Raw genomic sequence first — 10643 nt, forward strand, 5'->3', positions numbered from 1 at the left:
TAAATCTAGACTCGCAACCAAGTGAGGGGGTGCCCTAGCATCCTGCAGTGCCCTCATCTCAGCTCTCAGCATCTCTATCTGCATACGAATAGTGGTGCTAGAACCTGTGCGCTGGTTGGCGCATGCACAAAAAAAACACATGGAAATTAATATTCTATTTGGGTAATGAAAATAATATTCTATTCAATATGACTTATAATCTATTTACGTAATGAAAACTATTTGTACGTACTCCTTGATGAGGTAGGACGTCGTTGGGATCATCCTATGCACCTACCGGTAGATGGGCCAAATGTGTGGCTCAATATTATGTTTATCAAAGTCAATATTATTAAAAATTCTTAATTTTGATTAAAATTTTTTCAAACTCTAGTTGTTGCATTTTTAAACTTAGATGTCTCAAATATTTTTTCCTTATATGTTTCCCTTTTTTCACTTTTTATCCAATATGAAACTTTTCCACATGTGGTGTAAGGACCACATTGTCCACTTATGGCCCCTATACTAAGGACAGATAGTGGAGAGGTTTGGTTAATAAGACCTTCTTTGAATGCTTTACTGCCTTGGGTTTGCAATAGATATGGAGGAGATAGAAGGATACCTAATACATTACTTTGAACGATACCACAAGCAAGGCACATCTAGTATTTCTCGGACTACACATTAAAAAAGAGAGCGAGTTGACACTACAGACCTTTTAAAGCGAGAACTTTGAGAAAATAATTAAGCCTTTTCAATATTATCTATTTTGGTTGGGCAATCCACCTCAACTAGTGGCCATTCCTATAGATCATCACTTGGTTCCCATGCTTGGGGAGAGAGGAGACCTTTGGACAATCATAAATTACGTATGTGTTTTCGATGCACTGGTGCATTTACAAGATCCAATTAGCCATATGCTTATGCATCTAACCACTCTAGTGTTGGGGTCTTTGCCCATGTGGTGTGGTGTTTTAGGGATAATGCCCATGTAGTGTTTTATACAGCCTACTTACTCTACCTAAATTATGAAACAACTCTTAACCAACTATATAATCTATAATATTCCACATAAAAGATGATTTTTTAAAAGATGGTTTTGAAGACTAAAATTTAAACGTTTTTTTATTTAAATAAAAATAGCACCAATTTCAAAAATAGCATAAAACCTACTTTAATCTCTCTTTTTCTTGTTCTTGTTTTCTTGTTTTCTTGTTTTTAATACATGATTTTCTTATTTTAACAAAATTCTTATTTTCTTGTTCTTGATACATGATTTCTAAAAACAAAATTTAAACATTATATTAAATTCAAAACTTGAGTAATTTGTAAACTTCACTTATAAAATTTTTTGAATAGATTATTTTAAAAAACAAATTATATACTTTTTGACATTTAAATACAAACTTCACTAACTTAAACTCTTATTTTCTGTTTTTTAAAAGATCATTTTTAAAAATAAAATTTAAATGTTTTTTTATTTAAATATAAATAACACTAATTAAAAAAATATCTTTAATCTCTTTTTTTTAAAAGATGATTTCAAAAAACAAAATATATACATTTTCAGGCTTTAAATAAAAAATTACGTAATTCCAAAAATAATTAAAAAAACTTTAAAATGCATTTCAAATTTAGAAATATTTTATAATTATTCCTATAAACTAAAATTTAAACGTTTCTTTATTTAAATAAAAATAGCACTAATTTAAAAAATAACTTTAATCTCGTTTTTTTAAAAGATGATTTTAAAAACAAAATATTTACATTTTCACATTTCAAATAAATAATTACGTAATTCCAAAAATAATTTAAAAAAAGTTTTAAATGCATTTCAATTTTAAAAATATTTTATAATTATTCCTATAAACTAAGATTTAAACGTTTTTTATTTCAATAAAAATAGCTCTAATTTAAAAAAATAACTTTAATCTCTTTTTTTCCAAAGATGATTTTTAAAAACCTAATTTTTACATTTTCACATTTTAAATAAAAATTTAAAATGCATTTGAAATTTGAAATATTTTATAATAATTCCTATGAACTAAAATTTAAACGTTTTTTAAAAAAATAACTTTAATCTCTTTTTTTTCAAAGATGATTTTAAAAAACAGAATTTACATTTTCACATTTTGAATTAAAAATGTCGTAATTCAAAAATTTTAAAAAAACTTTAAAATGCATTTCAAATTTAAAAATATTTTATAATTATTCTTGTGAACTAAAATTTAAACGTTTTTTTATTTAATTAAAAATAGCTCTAATTTAAAAAATAACTTTAATCTCTTTTTTTTCAAAGATTATTTTAAAAAACAGAATTTTTACATTTTCACATTTTGAATAAAAAATGTCGTAATTCAAAAATTTAAAAAAAACTTTAAAATGCATTTCAAATTTAAAAATATTTTATAATTATTCCTGTGAACTAAAATTTAGTCGTTTTTTAAATTTAAAATTTTCACATTTTAAATTAAAAATGTCGTAATTCAAAAAATTTAAAAAATTTACAAATGCATTTGAAATTTATAAATATTTTATAATTATTCCTATGAACGTTTTTTTATTTAATGAAAATAGCTCTAATTAAAAAAAAAAAAATATTTTCACATTTTAAATAAAAAATGTCGTAATTCATAAATTTCAAAAAAACATTAAAATGCATTTGAAATTTAGAAAATTTTTATAATTTTTCTTATAAACTAAAATTTAATTAAATTTTAGCAAAAAAAAATGCTACATAAAAAAAACCCTACTTGGACTCTCCCCCTCCGTCCATCTCCGTCGATGTCCGTCGGTCGCTCTCCGTCGCTCGCGCAATTTCGTCGATGTCCCTCAAATCCGAAATCGGTCGATGAGGAGGAGCTCGATTGAGGTATGCAGAATGAGGGGGGTCGCTCTCCTTTTATAAGAAAATTTAGGGTTTCCCTACCTCGATCGAGGTATTCCGCATGCAACATACATATCGGATCGAGGTATAGACATGCCACGATACCTCGATCGAGGTATTGTGACATGCCCATACATCCTCCATACATCTACCTCGATCGAGGTATTGACATGCCACGATACCTCGATCGAGGTATTGTGACATGCCCATCCATCTCGGTACATCTACCTCGATCGAGGTATTGACATGCCACGATACCTCGATCGAGGTATGTCGGCAGTAGCCGGATGCCACATGTCTCGATTGACATATTCGACATGCGGCCAAGTCATCGGTCCAGCATACCTCGATCGAGGTATGTCATCTGCCCTATCGGATGGCACACACCTCGATCGAGGTATGCTGGACATGCCACATTACCTCGATCGAGGTTGAGCTGGATTGCCAGGATACCTCGAACGAGGTAGATGTGGCATGTATAGGTGGCTTGCCAGCAAACCTCGATCGAGGTATAGGCTCGGTCCGGTGAAAAAAGCCCAGCACCTCGATCGAGGTATTGGCTTGGCTCGGTTGTCCTCGTGTGTGATTTTCATTGGAACTAATATCTCGATCGAGGTATTGGAGACCGAAGCAAAACCTTTGTATTTTCACTCGAGCGAGTGTCACACTCACCCGAAAGTGGTCCGGAAGTGGACACCCTTAGCTTGCTACCACCCTTCATCTTTCTTCTCCAAGAAGGGAATTTAGAGGAAGAAGCCTCATTGTCCAAAACCCCCTCTAGTAGAATTGCTGATATCCTCATCCCTATACTAGACTCTGATATGTACATAGAAGAGAGTCTTGACCATGCAAGAGAGGAGATGGAAGAAGCTAAAGCATTGGGCCTACTTCAAAAGCTCCGTGCAAGTAGAGTAAGAATTTGCATCGGGGACTGCTGACCCAAAAGCAGAGACTTATGGTCCTTGTCCCCCCTCATCATTGATGGAGAAGAGTATGTACTCCTTCATGAAATAGATTTTTTTTTTGGACTACAAGAGGACCAGGCACTTGGAGTCCTATTTGGGTTTGAAGTTGACACAAGTGTCAAAGATGTCAAGGTTTTAGGTTTTGAAGACTAGACAATGGAAGAGTTTCTCCTGAGGATGCTGGTTTTATTGAGGGATGCAGACATGTCCATATATGATGCACATCCCTCTCATGCAAAAGCTTCCACCTCCAAGACAAGTTTGGAGAAAGCTTTCACCTCTCAAATGGAACATCAAATAGCACCTGGTTCCATCAACATTGCAAGTGAGGAAGGGATAGAAGCCGACAATGTTGTATTCTCGGGGGGGTCACTCATTATATGTAACCCTATCATGTGAGTTCAACAGAAGGATATTTTTTATTTCTAAAATTTACAGAAATAAATATACATAAGGGACTATTTAAATTAGTTTCTGAAAAAAATTACAGATTTGTATAGAAAAGGGGTACATTTTATTAATGAAAAATTTACAGATAAGGGATTTTAATAAATAGGCCTTGAACGCACGTGATATAGAGGGTTCTTACATAGTGACCTCCCTGAGGTTGTATTTTGATGTTCTTCTGGTATAATTTTTTTTGTTGGTCTTCTAATGTTTGTTGAATTGTTGCAAGAGGCATTTGAGGTCAATGAATTCTCATCTCAAAGGGGTAATGTTTGCAGTACATTTGGGTGAGATCATTCTTTGACCCATTACCTCGGCAAAGTTGCAAAGCACCTCGTGCTCTTCCACAGCAAGTTTTCTCCTCGAGGGCTTGTGGAGATGTTGAAATGCAAAGCATTGTCATACACTATCGACTACTCCAAAATTACTCAGAATGCTGACAATGTGATTTTGGTACACCGCCTAGCTGCTACTATCAATGCTTTTGGATCGAACATTCATGGTAGGAGGGCATTAATGGCAACAACTATGTCTTTGGTAGCAGAATAGGAGGATCTTATTGCTATTGCAACTAGGTTTACATCTAGGAGTCCACTAAGGTATTCAAAGACTCCTATTCTCAATGTAATCAAACTAGCTAAAAAGAAAGATAGCCTATGAGGCCTCTTGTAAATACAAACATATATTTCAATGGATACATGACTTTAATGAGTACATGTCTTTCTTATTTGTTTTAAGTCATCGATGCTCTTCATGAATTCATAATATTTATTCCATTTTATTCCTTTTAGGCTTTTGATGCTATTATTTGTTCCATCCTTCAAGTCGTGTTAATTTAATGCATTTCTAGCCAGCCTAGTATTCATAATATTTATTCCATTGTATTTCTTCTAGGATTTTGATGCCATTATTTTTTCCATCCTTTTAAATATGTTAATACTAGCACTAAATTCCTTTCATGGGAGATTACATTCATGTTTCTAAGTCTCCAAGAAGGGAATTTAGAAGAAGAAAATGAAGACACTAAATCAAACTAGGAAAAACATTCACAGAAGATAGAGAGCTAACTAAACGTATTATTGCATGTGGGAAATGTTGTCAATACAATCATCATGGATCCTCATCATCCCTACGGGGCTTGTTGGAGGATCAAGCTTGTGAATACATCTCTGCCATCACACGAGAAGAAACACTCTACCTCCTATCACCTCAACACCGAGCCATTATCAAGAGAGGAGCTAGTGGTAGCCGAGCATCACGTCCCATCAACCATGAAGAAATATTAGGAGAAATCGAAGGCGAGATCAAGGTAATAGATCGCCATAAGGTGGCGGCCACCCTATCTAAACTCCATGCATGCAGCCATGCAATTGGACATGTGTACAATGACTCCACCAACTTGACTAACCTTAGTTTGCTTACTCTAACACCCCCCCTCAAATTGAGGATTAGTGACCAAGATCCTTCAGTGGCGGCTGTTAACAAATATGCAGAAGATCTAAAAGCAAAAGATCATGCACTGAGATAACAATCCAACAAAACTCAGGACAAGAGCTAAAAAGATTTTCACAAAACTAAAATGAAGATCATTACAAAGCATCCTGCTCTTATAAATCCACCAATGACCAAAAGCGAGTAGTCAACACTTCTCAAAACAAAGCTAGACACCTAGCATCCAAAACCTCGGGGGGGTCACTCATCATATGTAACCCTATCACGTGAGTTCCACAGAAGGATATTTTTACAGAAATAAATATACATAAGGGACTATTTAAAATAGCTTTGGAAAAAATTTACAAATTTGTATAGAAAAGGGATAAATTTTATTAATGAAAAATTTACGGATAAGGGATTTTAGAAATAGGGCTTGAACGCACGTGATATAGAGGGTTTATACGTAGTGACCCCCCCGAGTCCAAAACATAACCTACGACACAAATGATCTCAACCCTACTGGGTATTTGTAATCTTATTACAAACTGTTCTTCCTCAAAACACGAACTTGTCATCTTCTTCATCAACAATCTCGACGAATCCTCCATAATACTAGTTTTGCAAATTCAACTACATGTGTTGACTCTTTGATCTTGGATGCTTCACGATTCTTCTTCTCGATATCGTCTCATTTCTTGTAGCAATACGCCTCTCGATGGCCGAGTCTGCCACAGTATCCGCACCTTATCTCAGGTCTATCTTCATGTTTTGGCTTGCTACTATTGCCAGTGGACCCCATGCTATATGCTTGCTCCATGAGATCTTGATCCATCTTTTTACGTCATTCGTCACATCATCAAGTACGGTGGCAATCATCTCTGCTAAGCTCATATCTGCATTTACCCAAAGTATTTTCACAATTTCATCAAACAGAGTATTTATGGCAACCCAATTCTCCTGCAAACTCTTTGCAAAATCAAGATGATGATTATACTTGGCACCTAGAACATGACCTAGAATCCCAAGGGCCTTCTCATCCTTACCTTCCCATGCACTTACCTTGTTAGGAAATTCATTCGCGACCTTTCCATTTTTTCGTGTTAGTTTCGTTAAGAAGTGAAACTTTTATATTGGCATCAAAAGTTTATATGGCCTAATAAAAATAAAATTTTGAAACATTCGCCAAGATTCGAAACTTATATGAAAATTTTTAAAAAGTTTCGCCAACATTTACACATTTTACTTAGAAATTCAAAAGAAAATATATAAAATCATACTATATTTTGAAAATGCCATGAAACTAAAAAAAGCATTTTGATAAACTTTCGCCAAGATTTTATATCAATATAAAAGTACAACTTCGATAAAAACATCCATGCCACTGACGATGCTCTGTAGACTTTTCTCCATGAAATAAAGCCTTAACCCGATCTGCCATGCACAGAAGTTCATTCCGTCGAATATCACTAGCTTCATAGAGTCTGTCTTGCTTTCCATTTCGTGGATTTTTGCTCTGATACCAAATAAAGACACTAAATCAAACTAGGAAAAACATTCACAGAAGATAGAGAGCTAACTAAACGTATTATTGCATGTGGGAAATGTTGTCAATACAATCATCATGGATCCTCCTCATCCCTACTGGGCTGCCATCACATGAGAAGAAGCACTCTACCTCCTATCACCTCAACACCAAGCCATTATCAAGAGAGGAGCTAGTCGCAGCTCACAACATCACGTCCCATCAACCATGGTAAAATATCAGGAGCAATCGAAGGCGAGATCAAGGTAATAGATCGCCATAAGGTGGCCACCACCCTATCTAAACTCCATGCATGCAGCCATGCAATCGGACACGTGTACAATGACTCCACCAACTTAACTAATCTCAGTTTGCTTACTCTAACAGAAGCCTCATTATCTAGCACCCCCTCTAGTAGAATTATTGATATCCTCATCCCTATACTAGACTCCTACATGTACACAGAAGCGAGTCTTGACCATGAAAGAGAGGAGATGGAAGCAGCTAAAGCATTGGGCCTACTTCAAAATCCCCCAGCAAGAGTAGAGCAAGAATCTGCATAAGAGACCACTGACCCTGAAGCACAGTTATGGTCCTTGTCCCCCCTCATCATTGATGGAGAAGGGTACGTATTCCTTCATGACATAGATGTTCTTTTTGGACTACAAGAGGATGGAGTCCTATCTGGGTTTGATGTTGACACAAGTGTCAAAGATCCTGAGGTTTTAGGTTTCGAAGGCTAGACAATGGAATAGTTTCGCTTGAGGATGCTGGTTTCATTAAGGGATGCAGACATGTCCATATATGATGCACATCACTGTCATGCAGAAGCTTCCACCTCCAAGACAGGTTTGGAGAAAGCTTCCACCTCTCAAATGGAACATCATACAACACTTGGTTCCATCAACATTACAAGTGAGGAAGGCATAGAAGATGACAATGTTGTAGTGGTAAGCTTGAACAATATTTTGTATTTTAATGTTCTTCCGGTATAAGTTGTTTTGTTGGTCTTCTAATGTTTGTTGAATTATTGCAAGAGGTATTTGAGGTCAATGAATTCTCATCTCGAAGGGGTAATGTTTGCAGTACATTTGGGTGAGATCATTATTTGGCCCATTACCTCAGCAAAGTTGTAAAGCACCTCATGCTCTTCCACAGCAAGTTTTCTCCTCGAGGGCTTGTGGAGATTCTGAAATGCAAGGCATTGTGATGCGCTATCTGATACTCCAAAATTACTTGAAATGCTAACAAGCTGATTTTGGTACACCGCCTAGCTGCTATCAATAATTTTGGATTGAACATTCATGGCGGCAGGGAATTGATAGCAACAACTACGTCTTTGGCTGTAGGAGAGGAGGATGTTAATGCTATCACAACTAGGTTTACATCTAGGAGTCCACTAAGGGATTCAAAGACCCCTATTCTCAATGTACTCAAACTAGCTAAGAAGAAAGATAGCTTGTGAGGCCGCTCATAAATAATATTCATTTGCTACTCTTCATGAATTCATAATATTTATTCCATTGTATTTCTTCTAGGTTTTTGATGCTATTATTTATTCCATCCTTTTAATTGTGTTAATAAAAGCTCTAAATTCCTTTCATGGGTCATGGCATGTTGAGAGTTCACGCTCAACATCATGTGATCATGTGTGCATAGCACCATCATGTGATCATTAGCACTAACCTTATAGACTGCTATAAAGGAAAGGGTTAGATCCCCTAACCCTAACCCTAAATGGGTTTGTATATATTCTATTTTTTCAACTAAATCTAGTGTATAGTTAGTCATTTGTGGTGTGCTCTCTAGCTATGCCCTCTCTCCTCATCTCCACTCTTCTCCTCTCCCCTCTTCATATTTTGTCATGGTATCAGAGCTCCCTTGCCTTCCGTTGAGGCATTGCAATTTTTGAGAGTGTGAGAGAGATTGTGAGATTGAGAGTTCTTCAGTGTTCTTGTGAGAGTTCACTTCCGAAGAGAATTTATGTTCATTGGAAAGATTTCCATCCATTCAACTCCACTGCAAGAGTTCTTTGATTGAAAGCGAGAGAGAGTGATCTTCAAGTGTTTGTGAGAAAGATAGGGAGAGTTCTTCATAATCTACTGAGAGAGAGAGAGTTACTCATTCTATCTTCATTTCGGATTGGAAAGATCAGCATTTTGTTTCCTAGAGCTCAAGTTTTGAGAGATTGGAGTAGTCTCTGTAAGGTCTCTCATATTCTTTGATACAGGTTTGAATTTTTTTTAGAGAAGGCTCATTTGATGATACATTAGAGGTCTTCCTCTAGCCATTTCGGGTTTACTTCCTAGTTTTTTGGTCCTCTGCTCCTACAACAGCAGCCTCGAATCTGTGCCATCAACAACTTCAGTCATCAACTCTGCAATCAACTCTGCAACAAAGGCCACCTCCATCTTCAACCCCTAGCCATGGTCTGCAGCTTCAAAGCATCTCCAACTGAGCACACAGGCTTACAACAGCTCCCGGCTCACAAGAAGCATGCCCACTGAACTGTAGCCTCCAAAGCATCAATGAACTTTGTAGCCTCGATTGCAATAGCAGATTCGCATGCAACGCCAACTCCTAGCTGTTCATCCCCGAATAACTCACACTGCCTAAGCTTCATCAACCTCTCTTATGAATGCTCAAGACAACAATGCCGCCTTGCTCTCCAAGTCGCCTCCAACAAGCTTAGTCGCCTTTCCAACAACCTTGTAACGAAATCCAACCGACGGGCTCCTTCAACAAGCAACACCTACAATGGGTTCCTTCAATAGGCAGCACCTTCATCACTCCAACCTTGCTCAACCAAGAAATACAAGCTTTGCCCAAAAAGAAACAATTGCCACTTGTGGATTGCCTAGTGTCATAGTCTCCAGCCCAATCTGAGTCATTGTAGGCATGCATCTGCAAGTCATCCCCCTGGGAAACATCAAGCCAAAAGACTTTGTGTTGAGATATCAAGCTCCACTCGTGATATGCCAGGGTGACCGTTGTGCATTTATGTCACCGACTTGTTAGCTGCAGATGCGGTTGGTACACCACCCATGAATAATAGCTAGATGACATCTATCCTTATGTACTCTAGTTCGTGGCTCAGTTATTATGCCACCTTAGTTAGCTGAGTTTGGTTTGAGACCCACATATAGGGTTCTCATTAGGGAAAAAGGGAACTCATTTTGGGGCCCTGTAAGAAATTCACTATTTTTTGATTTATTTCTCTCCTAAAAGACCTCAAAAATAATAAAATACAGAATCGTGGCTCAGAACTATCAGTAAGGACTACAGAACTGTCAATTCAAAAAGGAATAAGATAATCTTTTGTCTGACTAACACGATTTTGCATTAAATATCTCCTTAGATTTTTTTTTGTTTACCAAAGATTCTGCATCTCTTTTGCCGACGTGTGCAG

The sequence above is a fragment of the Dipteris shenzhenensis genome, chromosome 27, assembly GCF_047967505.1.
Source record: "Dipteris shenzhenensis isolate YYH24624 ecotype China chromosome 27, Dip_SZ_1.0, whole genome shotgun sequence".
In the NCBI taxonomy this organism is placed as follows: domain Eukaryota; kingdom Viridiplantae; phylum Streptophyta; class Polypodiopsida; order Gleicheniales; family Dipteridaceae; genus Dipteris; species Dipteris shenzhenensis.